A 19083-nucleotide genomic window follows, 5' to 3' on the forward strand; every position below is an offset into this window, starting at 1 on the left:
TTTAAGAGAATATAGTTTTCTTCTAAAAACTTGGCCCACGGTTGTTATTTCTTAGACAAATTACATGGAACTCACAAATGTCCTATTGGGAGATCATATAGTTAGTTTTCAGGCAGTAAAAACGTTGTATTTTAACTATTTTTGTATAAATCCCTGTAAAATCTCAAAATATGTGTTTGCTTTTCAGACTTCGGAATAATGTGGGGTTTTGTGTCCGTGTCTGAAGAGCAGTGACCTAATGAAATGTGGTTTGGGAAACGCAGATTAATTTTCTTTCCTGTTGTCCCACATCAGTGCACATCAGCATTGGGAAGCTGGGACGTCTCAGCGATGGCTTATGTTGGATTTGTACCCGTGGGTGGCCCCTGCGGCAAGAGACCCCTAATCATGATAACCCATCAGTGGGATATTTTGACTTAAGTCCATTTGCGCCTGAGTCACCAGTGAGCTGCTCCTGGCCACTGCTCTTGCCCTCCCCTGTTAGATGTGGTCTCTTTGCTTGTAGGATCACAGCTGGGGAGGCAAGGCTGTAGGAATCAGAACAGAACGTTGCCTCCGATTGCCTTTTGGGATTCATCGGAGAGGAAGTGGCAGCCATTGGGGGCCAGCTGGGCTGAGGCCTGGAGCTGGGGGGCTCCCCTGGTGGACTGAGGGGAGCAAGTACACGGGTAGTTTTGTGTTCACCAAGTATCTATTTAAATGCAGAGGTTGTCCTGGGATGGGGGAAGTGTGTGTTTTCTTCCTTTCTTTTCTTTTTTTTTTTTTTTTTTAAGATTTTACTTATTTGACACAGAGAGAGAGACAGCAAGAGAGGGAACACAAGCAGGGAGAGTGGGAAAGGGAGAAGCAGGCTTCCTGCCAAGCAGAGAGCCCGATGCGGGGCTCGATCCCAGGATCCTGAGATCATGACCTGAGCCGAAGGCAGTCACTTAACCAACTGAGCCACCCAGGCACCCCAAGTGTGTGTTTTCTGAGAAGGGGACTTCGATAAGATCAGGTGGCTTCTCGGAGGCGGTGATCGCAACGGGGCAAGAGAGAGTACATTTCAGGAACGGGAGGCTGTTTCTGGCTTTCTCTTACTCCTAAGCTGGGTGGTTTTACTTTCTAGCCAGTTACTGCAAAGCTTTCTTCTGGATGTCATCTCTTTTTGCTTCTGACATCAAAGCTGCTTTGCCCTTGGTTTCTCCTTGCTGCAAACTCAGCCCTTCTCTTTTCTCTGCCTTCGTGTGTGCTGTGGAGGTCACCACCCACACCTGCTCCAGCCTGGTTACTGCGCCTCCCTAATCCAGCCGGGGGGAGTCATCACGTTGTGGAGCCCACTCCGAGTTCTTGGGCGATGCTTTGTTGAAAGTCAGGGGCAAGTGAATGCGTGGCCCTGGGGGGCAGTGGCCTCGTCTCGGGCCACACTTGGCTCTTTTTCTCTGGGCTCCAGGGCTCTGTGTCGCATCAGTCAGGTCTGGTGACCGCCACTGCCCCTCTTACCGCAGAGGCTTTGCACACGCTGTTGGCTCTGCCTGGATCCGCTTTCCTTCCTGGTTAAATCGTTGCGCTCTCAGCCACAGGAATACATCAGGCTTCCAGGTATCACACGGCACCAAAAACCCGGAATCTGGGGACCCTGCTCTCCAAGCTCATTTTCCTAAAGCAGCATCTTCCAGTCCGTTTTCAGGAGTTATGCTGACCTGATGGTTGTTGAGGCTGAGGGAGCGGTGTGAGAGCCAGACTCTGAGCCAGGTAGATTGCCTGTGACCCTCCAGCCCTGGGTGCCAAAGCCACCTGCCCTCAGGATATCTTCCTGGATGTTGGCACCTGGTGGCACTAACTGCCTTTGATCACTGCTGTCCTTTGATGTGTCATACTGATGTCTGTCTCCTCACTCGACGGTGTGCACTCCGGGCCGGGGCCTGTCTGGGCCGTTCACGCTTGTCTCCACGCTGCCCTGGCCTTTGGGGTCTCAACTCAGGACCCCACTACCGCATTGGTTTGCAAGTCTGAGTGCAGCCTTAGTTGCCCGATGGAGGAGCCAGAGGTGGGATGTAAAGTCCCAAGAATAGGGGTTTACACAGACACATCGGGTGTGTGCAGGTGTGTCCCACGCGGTACACTCCCAGGGGTGCCTCTGTGCTGGGGTGCCTGCCTAGATGCACAGACCTTTGAGTGCCGGGTCCCTGCTGTGAGTGTGTGTGTGTGTGTGTGTGTGTGAGAGAGAGAGAGAGAGAGAGAATCCCTGAGATACTGAGGAAGATTGTGTGTGAGCGAGTGCATGTTTGAGAGAGAGCATGAGAGATTGATCAGGAGAGATGGTGAGAGAGAGAGACATTGTATGACAGATTGAGTGAGAGAATGGTGGGGAGCGAGATTGAGAAGGATATTGAGAGACAATGAGCAAGAGGGGGAGAGAGAAAGGGAGGGCAGTTGAATTAATTGAATGAGGCCAAGAGAACCTGGTGTCTTTTCCCCACCTGTTCCTACAAAGTGGGGTGCCCCCAGAGCCAGGTGATTTGGAGGGCTCTCAGCCTCAGAGACCCTGTGGAGGCCAGCCCACAAACAGAAAAGGCCCAAATCCTGTATTTGACTATAGGCTCCCGGGGGGGGTGGGGTGGGTGTGTGTCTGCGATGGTGGGCTCTTGGAGGGTTCTGGGGGTGGGTCATGGGCTTGGGGTGCCTTCATGGTCCTGAGGGAGCAGGGAATGGTGTTGACCCCTCCTGGTCAGTGTTTCCTGCTGCTCTCTGGCCAGGAAACAAAGATGAGAGCGTGCTGAGCTGCAGATGAACTTGAGTGCCTTCTGTGGGCTTGCTCTGGTGGGGCTAGAAGGGGTGGGCAGTTGGGACAGTGTTCATGGGCCCTGGGAGGGGCAGGGCATGGAAACCCACAGAAGCAGAAATCTGGAGAGCAACGTGGGCCAAGGAATGACTTGGGGTCAGTGGGCCAGTCTGTGGTGCTAATGGGGAGAAGCAGTGACGCATGAGGCTTTGCTCCCCACCAGCTTCTCCCACCTCAACCCCCATCTCGCCTCTAGTTAGCAGATGCTCCCCGGGAGGGGTGAGGGCTGCGGCAGCTGTGGGGGTAGGAGGAGGCTCCGCCTGCAGGGGCTCTAGCAGGGCCGTGGGTTGGGATCTGAGGGCAGGTCCAGGAGTTTGCTGGTGACCTTTCAGCCAGGGCCGCTCTGGAGGACCTGGCCCTGCATGGTGTGTGGGTGTCGGGACTCTGCGCACCCTGAGTGGGCGTGGGGGGGTCCCTGGCTGGGAGAGGGGTACACGCTCTAGCCGAGATGGGGGGCTCGGAGACGGGAGGGGCCGGTGTGGCCCGGGTGGAGGTGGGGAAGCTGATCCAGAGCCATCCGGGGAGGGATTCTGTGTGATAGTGTCTCCTGGGGTAGCAGGCCCATCCGGAGGCAGTGGGCACTCACCAGGTGCCTGGTTCCTGGAGACAGAGCCCAGGGAGGGTGTGGGGTCCCGGGAAACCTGGAGAACCCGAGGGACACAGCTGGAGCCACAGGGTGCCTTCTCCCTTTCCATCTTTTTTCTCTGGCCCTGAGCACGCTGCTGGGCTGCCCTCCCAGAGCCTGGGGGTGGGGGTGTCACAGTTGACCTTTTCCTGTCCTGCAGAGGACATGGGGCCCCCGCGGGCCTCCCTGGGCTGGCGGGACTGTGGCCCTGAAACATCTGTACTTGGCAAGGAAGTGGCCAGCAGTGGTGCTGGTGTGCCTGTGACATGCTCACCTGTCACTCCTGTTGTCCCACGCTGGCGCCCCTCCTCTCCACACCTCTGCAGGTGCGCCCGCCTGCCACACACACCTGCGCTGTCCACGGGGTATGCAACTGCCTCACAGACCACCTCCCGGGCCTGAAGCTGCTAGCACACATCTGTCCAGGCACTGTGTGACGCAGCCGGCTCACTTCCCTGGGACAGTGCCTGGGCCATCCGTGTCCCTGTCCTCGGTCAGCCTTGCGGACCCTGAGGGTGGGGCTCGAGTCCAGGAGGGGCATTTCACCAGGCCCAGTGTTTACTCAGCCTCCTTCAATCCCAGATTGTTTGGGAAACACGCTCTTCCCCCTGAGCCAGCCGCGCTGGGAGGATTGCCAAAAGCCTCTTCCGCTGGGCCCTCTGCCTGGGGTCGATTTCAGCCACCCTCCGCTGTCCTTGCAGCCAGATGGGGGCTTTGAGTCTCGGCCTTCCCGGCTCGGCTCAGCTCTCTCCTGCCATGCCCACCATGTGGTTGACTGTGACCCTGCAGAGGGGGCCTTCCTCCGATGTGGGGAACAGGTCTCATGGGGAGTGGAGGGAGGCCCACTGGCCGAGAGGAGTGCCCGCAGGGTGCAGAGAAGGCTCTGTCTGCGAGGAGACAGACTGACCAGGCCGGTACCACGTGGACTGGGAGGCAGAGAGGGGGCCCACCCTGTCATGTATGGGGGTCAGGAGCCACTCATGTGGGTGAGGAGCCCCATGGTCCTAGGGGAAGACCACAGGAGCCCTGGGTGGGAGTGGTGGGGTCTCCCTGCTAGGAGTCAGGGGGGAAAGTTTGCATTTAGCTGTGAGGTGGGCCCACCCTCCCTCCTTCTTTTCGCTCTTCTTATTTATTTATTTACTTTTAAAGATTTTATTTTAAAGTAATCTACACCCAACGTGCGGCTTGAACTCACGACCCCGAGAGATCAAGAGTTGTATGCTCTCCTGACTGAGCCAGCCAGGCATCCCTCTCTCGTCTTTAAAAAAAAAAAAAAAAAGTGGGCGCCTGGGTGGCTCAGTTGGTTAAGCGACTGCCTTCGGCTCAGGTCATGGTCCCGGGGTCCTGGGATCGAGCCCCACATCGGGCTCCCTGCTCCGCGGGAAGCTGCTTCTCCCTCTCCCACTCCCCCTGCTTGTGTTCCCTCTCTCGCTGTGTCTCTCTCTGTCAAATAAATAAATAAAATCTTAAAAAAAAAAAAGTAATTAAAGACTGTTATATTTGGTCTGATTGGGGAAAAAAAGAATAACTCACTGGCTTTTGGACTGAGCACCTGGGTGGATATATTCCCCGTTCCCTGGAGGGGAAGATGTGGTAGAACAGGTTCCGTGTGGGAGTGTAAATGGAAAATTCTGCTTTGCCATATGGAGGCAAAGGACAGACACCACTGTGTCTGTCACGTGGAGCAGGCAATTGGATATTTAAGTTTGGAGCTCAGGGAGGAAGTCAGGGCTGGTGATCGAAAGGTGTTCGAAATCATCGCTGAGATCACGGGGAAGGAGGGTGAGACAGAAAAGGGAAGGGGCCCCACATCTAACTCTTGGCAAGGGGGATGGAGCAGCAGTGGCTGGTGAGGTGGGCTGGCGGGCTAGGGAGGGTGGATTAAGGTGGCATCGGAGAAGCCTTGCAGAAAAAGGGCAGGGTCTGCAGCAGGGGCTTTGGAAAGATGGAGATCACCGTGACCTGAATAAAGCTGTTGCAGGGCCGTGATGGGGCACAAGTAGGTCGGAGCCCACTGAGCTGAGGGGATGGAAGGAAGAGGAAGCGTCAAGAGTAGCCAGCTCTTTCAGGTGTATTGGGAAGAGGTGCAGCAGGGGAAGGGGGCTTGGGGCAGGGAGAGTTCTTTTAGTATGCGGAGGCCCGTTTGAAGCTCCCTGCCCGTGTCCGTAAGAGCATGTATCCCCCCGCCATGGGCATCCCAGGGTTGTCTTGCCCACCAGACCCCACTCTCCGAAGCGACAGGGTCTGGGCTGCAGCAGTCACAGCTGGGTCCAGCCCCTTGTCCAGCATCTGGCTCCAAGGATGCTGGTGGATGCTGGTGAAGGGAATGGGCCGGTACATATAAAGCACTGGGCACACTAACAGGTGCATAATAAATGCTCAGTAAAAGTGAGTTACTGTTGTCTGGCAGATGGGGAAGCAGCTGAAGACGGGGTGGTAGCAGTTCTAGAGGCCACGGTGCCGCCGGAGAAGCCTGGACCGGGGTGCTGGCTCCAGGTCCCGAAGGATGGAGGGGTTGGAGGTGCCCAGCAGCACCAGGCAGGCCAGCTTCGGGAGTCAGGGCGGCAGCCAGCCCCGGAAACGGATCGCATCACCACGCAGGAGCTCCCAGCTCCAGGGGAAACCAGGAGAGACCCCGGAGGAAGGGGCTACCTAGGGAGAGGAGTCATTTATTGAACCTCACCAGGATAGTGTGTCTTGCAGATTCATCATCCCCCAGCCACCATGACGCATATGGAAGGTGCCAACAGCTTTGCGCTGACTGGGGAGGCATCCGGCGGTGGCGCCATGGAGAACCTGAGCCAGAGACCGGTCACCGGGGGCCCTTTTGACCTCCTGTTGGGCCAGAGAGATGTGATCATCCCCGTGTGAGGAATGCACAGATTCTCTTTTCAACCAGCTCAGTGTCCCTGAAGATGCGTGTCAGGACGGCAGATGCCGCTGGAGATCTTCAAGCAAATGAACGAGAGTGACCGAATAGCTGCAGACAGAGCTAAAGGAGCCAGACTGGCAGAAAAGCTTGCGAGGGCCCGGGCTGCACCGAGAGACTGGATCCAGAGGCAGCTCGGTACCTGAGGGAACACGGCCCATATAAACGACGACAGCCGGAACCGGACAGTGAGCCGAGGAGGGTGGAAAACCGAGTGCACCAAGTCCGGGTGCAGCCGGGCGAGCTGCAGACGACCAGCCTCTTCAGTGCAGCCTTTCACATCTGGCACAGAGGACAGACAGTTCGGTACGATCGGGACCCTCAGACCGGGTCGCCTGCCCAGTGTCCCTGGGGGCACCGAATGAGGTCAGCGCCGCTTGGGGCCGGAAGGCATTGCTGCTGTACTCCCTGGACGGGCAGATGGGTCTGAAGTTTCAGAGGCAGCGACTTGCCCCCTGGGGAAAGCATTTCATTCTGGAGCCTCTGGCGGACAACATAAGTTGCTGTGATTGTCTTGTTCTGGAACTTCTGACCACGTGATGGTGGCTTTCTGGGGCGCTGTGCGGCAGATCGAAGAGGGAGGTGGAGAAAGGGAGAGACCCATTTTCGTCTTCCTCACAGGAGGCGAGATTGAAGACCCAGGAGGTCGTGTGGCTTCGGCGCCATGAAACCCCAGTCTAACCCCGATGGAACAGTGGCCCGAAGTTCTCCGGTTCACGCTGGCGGATTTTAAGTGGGGTCTGGCTTGGGCATAGTTCTGTAGCCAGACTTCCTTTTTCTCCTTCGATGCCCGCCCCAAAAGCTTTGTGTTCTGTTTGCAAAAATAAATGTTTTGAATCCCATTCAGATAATATCAAACAGCATATGTTTACAATACTAGAAAAGAAAAAAAAGTCCACAAAGCTGCTCTATTTTAAAATATTGGAGGGTCAGTTCTGGAAGCACAACCTGCCATGTACAGCCGTGTAGTAATGCCCAGGCTGCTCTGCTGGAGGCATGAAACGGTGTTCGTTACTATTTGAGACATTATGGGGAGGGTTAATTATTTGTAATGAAAGGTTTGCAGCAGCCTGAGAAAAAAGCAAGTTACTGTTCTCGCTCAGGTGAACAAACATAGGATAAAGCGTGTCTGGAGTTTGTACGTGGGTCCCTCTGTGGGGACAGTGTCTGTGTCCCTTCAGCGATGCTGTGTGTGACTTTGCACGCGTGGGCCCACCTTGTGTCCTAAAACCTGCCCCTGCACAGCTGGGACCACCTGCTGGGAAGAGGCCACACGACCTGGAGACCCGGAGACGGGGCATGATGCGTGAAGACCTCCAGGCCCCTGCTTTGGCGGTTCCAGGCAGACATTTGTCTGGCTCTGAGGTCACAGTAGTGTCCCTGACTCGGGTCAGCTCCCCCCTCAGAGGGGACCACTGAGCCAGCTGCAGACCTTCTGCAGACCTCACTGCTAGGACCATGTCCATGTAGATGTCCCTGTGGCAGGTGGGTCTCCAGGGCCAGGGCCCTCTGAGCAGCCTTCCGTGCAAGTCCTCCCCTGGGTCTCATGGCCGTTCTGCAGCTCTCCCCTTCCTCCTGTGCTACAGGCGCTCCTCTCACCCCTCGGTGCTGTGTTGAGCCCCCTTTGGTCCTGATCTTCTCCTTTCTCCATCCTACTCAGGGCTGGGGCAAGACCCTGCCATATGTCTTCATCAAGAGGAAATGTGGTCCCACGTTCTCAAACAAACTCGCTGGTCTGCATTTGTCCACGTCTCCTTGCCACTGTCACTGGGAGAGTGGCTCATAAGCATGTTCGAGATCCCCCCATGTTCAAGCACGTTTGACAGTCTCCCTAGTTCCGTGCTGCTCTCCAGGTTCAACTGGAGTCATGGTTTTCCTTTTCTTTTTTCACTTTATAGTGAGACATATATCATGTATGCTGAGGCTAGAAAACACGTAAGTACAATTTAAAAGAACGTGCCAGGGGATCTACTTCCTAGCTTGAGAAATAGAATATATATTAGCTGAATCCCACATGGGCCCTGCTCCGGGCACATCCTCCTGTAGTTACCCCCTCAGGCATAACGAGCCTGCTGAGTGATGTGTGAATTACCCCTGTGCTTTTCTTTTTTTTTTTTTAAGATTTTTTTTATTTATTTATTTGAGACAGAGAGAATGAGAGAGAGAGAGCACATGAGAGGGGGGAGGGTCAGAGGACGAGGCAGACTCCCTGCCAAGCAGGGAGCCCGATGCGGGACTCGATCCAGGGACTCCAGGATCATGACCTGAGCCGAAGGCAGTCGCTTAACCAACTGAGCCACCCAGGCACCCTCTTTTTTTTTTTTTTAAATAATTTTATTTATTTATTTGAGAGAGAGACAGAAGGAATGAGAGAGAGAGAGAGCGTGAGGGGCAGAGGGAGAAGCAGACTCCCTGCTGAGCAGGGAGCCTAATGTGGGGCTCCATCCTGGAACTCTGGGATCATGACCTGAGCCGAAGGCAGTCGCTCACCCAGGCGCCCTTTTTTTTTTTTTTTTTTTACCCCTGTGCTTTTCTGTATTGTTTTGCCACCAGGTAGCCTTAAACAATTTATTGTTTAGTATTGAACGCTTTGGGACTGTCTTATATTACTCGGATCACCCTGTGGGCTTTCTTCTGTGTTTACTTCTGCCCAGTCTTACATTTGAAAGATTCATGCATGTGTTTGTGTGTGGCTGGAATCATTCATTCTGATTGCTGGGTGATCTCCCATTGATGAGCACAGCACAAGTGATGTAACCATCATACTGTACATGGCTATTTGGGTCGTTTCAAGTTGATAGCTTCCGTAGAGAGCATATCTGTGTGCATTACTATAACCCTTATCTTGGTTCATCTATTTAAGAATTTCTCTAGGTTATATGCCAGTGAGTCATATGGTATGTGTAATATTTCCTGTTCCTAGATATTGTGAAATCATTTTCCAAAGTGGTTGTAACAATTTACATATAACCCAAATTCAAGACCGTAGCACTTTTACTCACCTTCTTCCTTTTTGCCTCTACTGTGTTACATCTATATTATATATGAATTCATCTATGTCACATTTTTTTTTTCTTTAAAGATTTATTTATTTATTTGAGAGAGCGAGAATGAGAGAGAGAGTACATGAGAGGGAGGAGGGTCTGAGGGAGAAGCAGACTCCCTGCCGAGCAGGGAGCCCGATGCGGGACTCGATCCAGGGACTCCAGGATCATGACCTGAGCCGAAGGCAGTCGCTTAACCAACTGAGCCACCCAGGCGCCCTATGTCACATTTTTAAGGATAAAATAAATCATGAGTTTATACTAATACTTCCTTTTTTATTAAAGACTTTATTTATTTGTCAGAGAGAGAGCAAGAGAGAGAGCACAAACAAGGGGAGCAGCAAGCAGAGGGAGAAGCAGGCTCCCCACTGAGCAGGGAGCCTGATGGGGGACACGATCCCAGGGCCCCGGGATCATGACCTGAGCCGAAGGCAGACGCTTAACCGACTGAGCCACCCAGGCACCCCTATACTGATACTTCCAACTCAAATTCAGGGTTCCAGCATTTTGACCTTTTTTCTCTCTCCTATGTTGCACATTGAGTGTTCTGTAACATCTGTGTTTTCTTCTAGGAGTTTTATGGTTTCGGGTCTTACATTTAAGTCTTTAATCCATTTCGAGTTAATTTTTGTGAGTGATATAAGATAGGCCCCCAATTGCATTCCTTTGCGTGTAAATATCCAGTTTCCCCGAGACTAGTTATTGAAGAGACTATCTTTTCCCTATTGAGTGTTCACAGCTCCTTTGTCAAGTATTAGTGGACTGTACATGCATGGGTTTATTTCTGGGCCTTGGGTTCTGTTCCATTGATCTGTGTGTCTGTGTCTACACCAGTGCCATACTGTTCTGATCACTACAGCTTTGTACTATAGTTTGAAATCAGGACGTGTGATGCCTCCAGCTTTCTTTCTCAGGATTGCTTTGGCTGCTCAGGTCTCTTGTGCTTCCATATGAACTTTAGGATTGCTTTTTTTCTATTTTTGTGAAACATGCCATTGGAATTTTGATAGTGATTAGGATCTAATTACTTATTAATTACATTGAATTTGAAGATGTTTATTGCATTCTGTTTTTGGTGAAAAAAGTAACAAATTTATTTAGCACAACTTTTGGAACTACACAAAGTATAACGGGGTAAGAAGCATTTTTCTCTCTTTTCTTTTTCTTTTTTTTTAAAGATTTATTTTTGTGAGAGAGAGCGTGCGAGAGAGAGCATGTGAGAGAGAGCATGAGCTGGAGGAGAGGCAGATAGAGAGGGAGAGGCAGACTCCCCGCTGAGCAGGGAGCCCGATGCGGGGCTCAATCCCAGGACTCTGGGATCATGACCCAAGTCGAAGGCAGACACTTAACCAACTGAGCCACCCAGCTGCTCTAAGAAACATTTTTCTAGTCCATTTCTGAGGACTAAGTCATGAACTGCTCCACTGCAATTAAATATTTTTTGCAACAATTGGGTGCCAAGTTTAACATTCATTTATTTTCTCCTTTCAGTACAGGCGGTAAAGCACCATTTTCTTTCAGTTTCTTAACAATATGCAGATGTTCAACAAGTTCCTCTTTCACAGCTGAGGGTGTGTTGGCCAATTTGAGTGAGCTTTTAATTGTCGAAATTCTTCATCCTCCAATATATCAAATATCTCATATTCAACACCAGTACTATTTAGTATTTCCAGAATTTATTAGCTGCATCCACATTTTGCTTCCTGTTGCTTTTCATAAAGAGCATTACAGAAGCTCTATTTTCTCTAATTTGGGAGCTTTGGGGCAAATTATATCTAGTTCTTCAGATGTTTCTAGCTTCTTAATTCAATCAAGTCCCCTATGAGCTCTCCAGAAACAGAGCTGGGGATAGATGGGCCAATTGGAATACATTTTGAGGCCCTGATGAACTTCTTCATCTGAGAGGATATCAAAACTGCTAAACCAAAAATTGCGTTTGTTAAGAATTTCTGCCATCTGCTTGCTGAAACTGCAGCATGGTTCCTAAAGAGTTCCTTTCATAAACAACATGCAAGGGGCAACAGGGGTGAATTTCTTCAAGTATAGGTTGAAATCTTTAGGATGCTCTTTACCAGTGGGTGGAAAGGAACCTCCTAGGGGGACCTGGGTGGCTCAGTCAGTTATGCATCTGCCTTCAGCTCGGGTCATGATCCCACATTGGGCTCCTTGCTCAGCGGGGAGTCTGATTCGCCCTTGGCCTGCCGCTCTCCCTGCTTGTGCTCTCGCACGCTCTGTCTCTGTCAGATAAATAAAATCTGTAAAAAAAATTTAAAAAAAAAGGGAGCCACCTAGATGCATGTCCCTGAACTTTTTTGGTCAACTCTGGGGTATGTGCATCATCTAATTGGTCAATTTTCGGAGAATTCTTGAAAAACAGAAAGTTGGGAACTAATTTCATTTTTTAAAGATATATCAGGAACAGGGCACCTGGGTGGCTCAGTTGGTTAGGCAACTGCCTTCGGCTCAGGTCATGATCCTGGAGTCCCTGGATCGAGTCCCGCATCAGGCTCCCTGCTCAGCGGGGAGTCTGCTTCTCCCTCTGACCCTCCTCTCTCTCATGCTCTCTGTCTCTCATTCTCCCTCTCGCAAATAAATAAAAAAATCTTAAAAAAAAAAAAGATATATCAGGAACAGCTTTAGCTTCCAGCTTTATAGACGACACTTGGGGATGTTCTTTGGCTAACTCTGCCATTACGATGTTCATCTGGGTATACCATGGAGCTCATGGTGCCTGAAAATAAAACACAGGAGGGACTTGGCTCTGAGGTGCAGCAGTTCCTCAAAATGCCAGGCTGAGCCAGCCTCCACCATGACCTCTGTTGCCTCATCAGCCCTGAGACCATGCTGCGGCCACCAGACCAGGATTGAACGTATATAGAAGACTTTGGGTAGAATGGACATTTTAACGATATTCTTCTGAACCATGAACACAGGGTATCTTTCCATTTATTTGTGTTTTCTTCAGTTTCATTTAGTTTTCAGTGTCTAGTCTTTCATTACTTTGGTTAAATTTATTCGTAGGTATGTTATTCCTTTTGATACAATTATAAATGGATTTCTTAATTTCTCTTTCTGAAAGTTTATTAGTGTATAGAAACAACAGATTTGGTACATTTCTTTTGTATCCTGCAACTTTACTGAATTTGTTGATCAGTTTTGTGTTTTGGAGGAGTGTATAGGGTTTTCTGTGTATAATATGTCATCTGCCAATAGTGACAGTTTTACTTCTTTCTTATTTGGATGCCTATGATTTCTTTTTCTTGCCTGATTGCTCTGGCTGGGCCTTTAAATACTGTGTTGAATAAAAGTGACAAGAGTGGGCATCCTCGTCTTGTTCCTGATCTCAGAAGAAAAGCTTTTAGCTTTTCACCATTGAGTGTGATGTTAGGGGTTTGTTTCTTTCATTTTTGATTTTGAGTCTTTCTCCTTTTTTCTTTTTTACTCTAGCTAAAGTTTTAAAATATACCTTTATTTTTATATTGGGAGAGAGGGAGTAGAAAAGAAAACAGCCCTATACTGGGCTCTACTCAGTGGCAACTTTTTGTTCCGTAGGGTTAAGAAAGGCTTTGAGGAAATAAAAGTTGTTTGGAAAAATCCAGGTGTAGGTGCTTTGGATGTTGTTATGGGGAGAAGAGATGAAGTGAAGTGTGAAGGCCCCTTACACCCTCCATCTTGTTTCAGATTATGTTATGGAACCCTGGAGTGGAGAAAGCGCCACTTTCATTCCTGCTTCTTAGGATGGTTAATGGCCACCTAGCGATAAAGAATGATAAACAGGAAGAGCCACACTCCCGGCATGTTGACAAAGATGGCCAGCTGCCTTTCTGTGATCATCCTGATCAGCTGGGCTTGGCTTCAACCTGGTCTGTGCCCTAGTTCAACATAGACCTGGTCCTGCTCTAACTAAAGGTTTGTCGGTTTTGTTTATTGTTTCAAAAATCCAGCTCTTAATTTCATTGATGTTTGTGGTTTCTATTTCATTTCTTTCTGCTCTGATCTTTATTTCCTTCCTTTTCCTGCTAACTTTGGATTTACTTCTTTTTCTAGCTCCTTTAGGTGTTAAGTTAGATTGTTTGAGATCTTTTTTTAAAGATTTTATTTATTTAGGGTGCCTGGATGGCTCAGTTGGTTAAGTATCTGCCTTTGGCTCAGGTCATGATCCCAGGGTCCTGGGATTGAGTCCCATGCTGGGCTCCCTGTCCTGCAGGGAGTCTGCTTCTCCCTCTGCCCCTCCTCCCAGTCATGCTCTCAATCTCTAGAGAGAGAGAGCAAGCAAGAGAGAGCACGAGCAGGAGTGGAGGGGCAGAGAGAGGGGGAGAAGCAGACTCCCTGCTTAGCAGGGACACCCCCCCCCGCAACTCGGGGCCCATGAGACCATGACCTGTGCTGAAACCAAGAGTCAGACGCTTAACTAACTGAGTCACCCAGGTGCCCCTCATTAGTTGTTTTTGTCTGTTGTGTAGTTCTTTGTTCCTTTCCTTTCTTCCTCTTTTGCTGTCTTCCTGTGTGAATTGATGATTTTCCACAGTGGTATGATTCGTTCCTTTTCTCTTTTTCATTTGTGTAACTACTGTAGGTTTTTGCTTTGTGGTTCCCATGAGGCTTACATAAAACTTCTTAATGCCATAAGAGTCTATTTTAAACTGATAACAACTTAGTTTGATCATACATGAAAATCTATTCTTTTATTCCCCTCCATTTTTTAAATTGAAGAATAATTGACATACAATATTGTATTAGTTACAGGTGTACAATATAGTGATTTGATAGTGATTTACGTTACAAAATGGCCACCACAATAAGTCTAGTTACTCTATCACCGTACAAAGTTGTTATTATATTATTGACTATATTCCCTATGCTGTACATTATATCTCCATGTTTTATTTATTTTATAACTGGAAGATTGTACCTCTTTTTTTTTTTAAGATTTTATTTATTTATTTGACAGAGACACAGCGAGAGAGGGAACACAAGCAGTGGGGGGTGGGAGAGGGAGAAGCAGGCTTCCTGCAGAGCAGGGAGCCCGATGCGGGGCTCGATCCCAGGACCCCGAGATCATGACCTGAGCCGAAGGCAGATGCTTAATGACTGAGCCACCCAGGCGCCCTGGAAGACCTCTTAACCCCCTTCACCTATTTCATCCATCCTCCCAACCCCCTTCCCTCTGGTAACCATCAGTTTCTTCTCTGCATCCGTAAGTCTGGTTCTGTTTCGGTTTTGTTTTTTAGATTCCATATATAAGTTAAATCATACAGTGTCTTTCTCTTTCTGACTTATTTTACTTAACATAATACCCTCTAGGTCTATCCGTGTTATCACAAATGGCAAGATTTCATTTTTTTTATGGATGAGTAATATTATATTGTATATTCTATGTATACACACACACACAAACACACCACATTTTTTTTTTTAAGATTTTTTATTTATTTATTTGACAGAGAGAGACACAGCGAGAGAGGGAACACAAGCAGGGGGAGTGGGAGAGGGAGAAGCAGGCTTCCTGTGGAGCAGGGAGCCCGATGCAGGGCTCGATCCCAGGACTCTGGGATCATGACCTGAGGCGAAGGCAGACGCTTAACGACTGAGCCACCCAGGCACCCCCACACCACATCTTCTTTATCCATTCATCTGTTGATGGACATTTAAATTGGTACCGTAACTTGGCTATTATAAATAATGCTGCAATAAACATAGAGGTGCATGTGTTTTTTTCGGATTAGTGTTTTTTGTTTTCTTTGGATAAATACCTACAAGAGGAATTGTTGGATTGTGTGGTAGTTCTGTTTTTAATTTCTGAGGAACCCAATCTGTTTTCCATAGTGGCTGCATCAATTTACATCCCACCGACAGTGCACGAGGGCTCCCTTTTCTCCACATCCTCGCCAACAGTTGCTATTTCTTGTCTTTGTGATACTGGCTGTTCTGATAGGTATGAGGTGATCTCTCATTGTGGTTTTGATTAGCATTTTCCTAATGCTTAGTGATGTTGAGCATCTCTTCTTGTGCCTATTGGCCATCTTTATGTCTTCTTTGGAAATATGTGTGTTCAGGTCCTCTGACCATTTTTAGATATGGACTTTTTTTTTTTTAAAGATTTTATTTATTCATTTGAGACACGGAGATAGAGAGAGAGAGAGCATGAGCACTGGGAGAGGCAGAGGGAGAGGAAGAAGCAGACTCTCTGCTGAGTCAGGAGCCTAAGGTGGGGCTCGATCCCAGGACCCTGGGATCATGACCTGAGCCGAAGGCAGACGCTTAACCATCTGAGCCACCCAGGCACCCCTTAGGTATGGACTTTTTGATATTGAGTTGTATGAGTTCCTTTTTTCTTTTCTTTGTCAAGTTTTTATTTAAATTCCAGTTAGTTAACAGACCATGTAATATTACCTTCAGGTGTAAATTTAATGATTCATCACTTACAATACTCAGTGCTTATCACAAGTGTCCTCCTTAATACCCATCACCCATTTAGCCCATCCCCCCACTCCCCCCCTCCAGTGACCCTGTTTGTTCTCTACAATTAAGAGTGTTTTCTCGTTTGCCTCTCTCTTTTATTTTTTCTCCCTATGGTCATATGTTTTGTTTCTTAAATTCCACATATGAGTGAAGTAATATGGTATTTGTCTTTGACTGACTTATTTTGCTCAGCATAATACTTTCTAGCTCCATCCATGTCATTGCAAATGGCAAGATTTCATTCTTTTTGATGACTGAGTAATATTCCATTGTATACACCACATCTTCTTTATCCATTCATCAGTTGATGGACATTTGGGCTCTTTCCATATTTGGCTATTGTGGACATTGCTGCTTTAAACATTGGGATGCATGTATCACTTTGAATCAGTATTTCTATATCCTTTGTGTAAATACCTAATAGTGCAATTGCTGGATTGTAGGGTATCTCTACTTTTAACTTTTTAAGGAACCTTCATACTGTTTTTCCAGAGTGGCTGCACCAGTTTGTATTCCCACCAACAGTGTAAGAGGGCTCCCCTTTCACGGCATCCTCGCCAACATCTGTTTTGCCTGTGTTGTTAATATTAGCCATTCTGACAGGTGTGAGGTGATATCTCATTGTGGTTTTGATTTGTATTTCCCTGATGATCAATGATGTTGAGCATCTTTTCATGTCTGTTAGCCGTCTATACGTCTTCTTTAGAAAAATGTCTATTCATGTCTTTTGCCCATTTTTTAACTGGATTATTTTTTGGGTGTTGAGTTTTATAAGTTTTTTTTCTTAAAGATTTTATTTATTTATTTGACAGAGAGAGACACAACGAGAGAGGGAATACAAGCAGGGGGAGTGGGAGAGGGAGAAGCAGACTCCCCGCTGAGCAGGGAGCCCGACGTGGGGCTCGATCCCAGGACCCCGGGATCATGACCTGAGCCGAAGGCAGACGCTTAATGACTGAGCCACCTAGGCGTCCCTCTTTTTTTCTTTTTTTAAGATTTTATTTATTTATTTGACAGAGAGAGACACAGCAAGAGAGGGAATACAGGCAGGCTTCCCTCTGAGCAGGGAGCCTGATGCAGGGCTCGATCCCAGGACCCTGGGATCATGACCTGAGCTGAAGGCAGACGCTTAACAACTGAGCCACCCAGGTGCCCCCAGCTATAATTTCCTCAAATAAACCTTCTGCCCCTTTATCTCTCTCTTCTTCTGGGACTCTTATTATCAAATGTTATTACATTTGATGGAGTTACTGAGTTCCGTAAGTCTACTTTCATGATCCAAGATTTTTCTTTCTATTGTGCAGCTTCATTATTTTCCATAATTCTATCTTCTATATCACTTATTCATCCCTCTGCGTCTTCCATTCTTGTGGTCATTACATCCGGTCAGTGTTGGATCTTGGTTATTATATTTTTCATTTCGGCCTGATTGGTTTTCAGCTCTTTTATCTCTGTGGTAAGGGTGTCCCTGATGTCTTCTATGCTTTTCTCAAGCCCAGCTAGGATCCTTATGATTGTTGCTTTAAATTCTGGATCAGGCATATTACTTATATCTGTTTCAATTAGATCCTGGCCATGACCTTTTCTCGTTCTCTCTTTTGGGATGAATTCCTCCATCTTGGCGTTTTGTCTAGGTCTCTGTTTTGTTCTCTGTGTTAGAAACGCCTGCAAAAGTGGGATCCGAAAGGATATGTGCACCCCGATGTTTATAGCAGCAATGTCCACAATAGCCAAACTGTGGAAAGAGCCAAGATATCCATCGACGGATGAATGGATAAAGAAGATGTGGTGTATATATATACAATGGAATATTATGCAGCCATCAAAAGGAATGAGATCTTGCCATTTGCAACGATGTGGATGGAACTGGAGGGTATTATGCTGAGCGAAATAAGTCAAAAAGAGAAAGACATGTATCATATGACCTCACTGATATGAGGAATTCTTAATCTCAGGAAACAAACTGAGGGTTGTTGGAGTGGGGGGTGGGGTGGGAGGGATGGGGTGACTGGGTGATAGACACTGGGGAGGGTATGTGCTCTGGTAAGCGCTGTGAATTGTGCAAGACTGTTGAATCTCAGATCTGTACCTCTGAAACAAATAATGCAATATATGTTAAGAAAAAAGAAGAAGAAGAAGAAGAAGGTAGCAGGATGGGAAGAATGAAGGGGGGGAAATCGGAGGGGTAGACGAACCATGAGAGATGATGGACTCTGAAAAACAAACTGAGGGTTCTAGAGGGGAGGGGGGTGGGAGGATGGGTTAGCCTGGTGATGGGTATTGAGGAGGGCACATTCTGCATGGAGCACTGGGTGTTATGCACAAACAATGAATCATGGAACACTTCATCTAAAATTAATGATGTAATGTATGGGGATTAACATAAGAATAAAAAAAAAAAGAAAGAAAGAAACGCCTGTTATGTTTCCCACTCCTGAAAGTAATGGCTTTACAAAGAAGAGGTCATATACTGTTGAGGGCCTGGCGCTGCAGGAAGGGTCTCTGGTGTGTGCTGTAAGCCCCCAGCAGCTGTTACAGCTGCTCTTTCCCTCAGGTCGGTTCCCTACAGAGTTTCTTCTTGCCTCTAGAGGGGAGTGCTTGGACCTTGGCCAGAGTGTGTCAAGTTTTAACTACGTGTGCTCTGGTCAGCTTGCTAAAAGAGACCTGATGCTATTTCCACCACAACTGAAGCTTTGCAGAGCTCTGTGGTCCATAGACATGGTGCGTGTGGACGCTCGTGCTCATCTGCCGGGGGAGGGGCCTAGCGCAGGGCGCAGGGCTTGGTATAAGCAGGTTAGGCTGTTTACTGACGTTGGCTTGCTTACGCTAAGCGGTGGAGGAGGTAAATGGTACCAGCCTGCTCCTTTGTCCCTGGAGAGAGGAGTCTGCTTGCTGCTCTCGGGGAAGTGCTTTCAGAGAAGCGAGTAATGTCCCCTTGTGCGTCACGGGCATTTTCAGATCACTGAATCCAGTCCCTCTCTGAGTTGCCTGCCTGCCTGGAGCAGCGCAGCACCCTGGGCTCTACGCTAGCCAGGCCTGCTGCCTTTTAAAGTTCTAAACTTCAGGCACCTGGGGTGGCTGGGACCTGCACTGGTCCTCTGGGAAAGGGACTCTGTGCTCCAGGACTGATGCAGGTTTGACCCAGAGGGGCAGGCATGCCAGATGCAGGGATGTGGGATTTAGCAAGCAGGCTAAACCA

General features: G+C 48.5%; 1 protein-coding gene and 2 pseudogenes across 2 annotated transcripts in view; 1 reads left to right on the plus strand and 2 right to left on the minus strand.

Annotated features, from left to right (window-relative positions):
• The window catches only part of WTIP (WT1 interacting protein), a 33034-nt gene extending 22545 nt beyond the window's left edge, over positions 1-10489 (plus strand). Inside the window, exon 9 of one of the 2 annotated variants that reach the window (XR_006793547.3) lies at positions 6153-10489. The gene's annotated coding sequence lies outside the window, so the exon portion shown is untranslated. Of the gene's footprint in view, positions 1-187; positions 4742-6152 lie in introns of those variants that run through there. The other variant, XR_010408217.1, reaches the window with a different exon arrangement.
• Positions 10490-10615: 126 nt separating this feature from the next.
• Positions 10616-11432, minus strand: LOC135362854 (glutaredoxin-3-like; annotated as a pseudogene).
• A 1710-nt stretch (positions 11433-13142) lies between these two features.
• On the minus strand, positions 13143-13256 carry LOC123855536 (dolichyl-diphosphooligosaccharide--protein glycosyltransferase subunit 4-like; annotated as a pseudogene).
• Between the last annotated feature and the right edge of the window lie 5827 nt (positions 13257-19083).

Source organism: Mirounga angustirostris, unplaced genomic scaffold, assembly GCF_029215605.1.
Source record: "Mirounga angustirostris isolate CCGP_5_RB_7025 unplaced genomic scaffold, mMirAng1.0.hap1 SCAF_16, whole genome shotgun sequence".
NCBI classification, from domain to species: Eukaryota; Metazoa; Chordata; class Mammalia; order Carnivora; family Phocidae; genus Mirounga; species Mirounga angustirostris.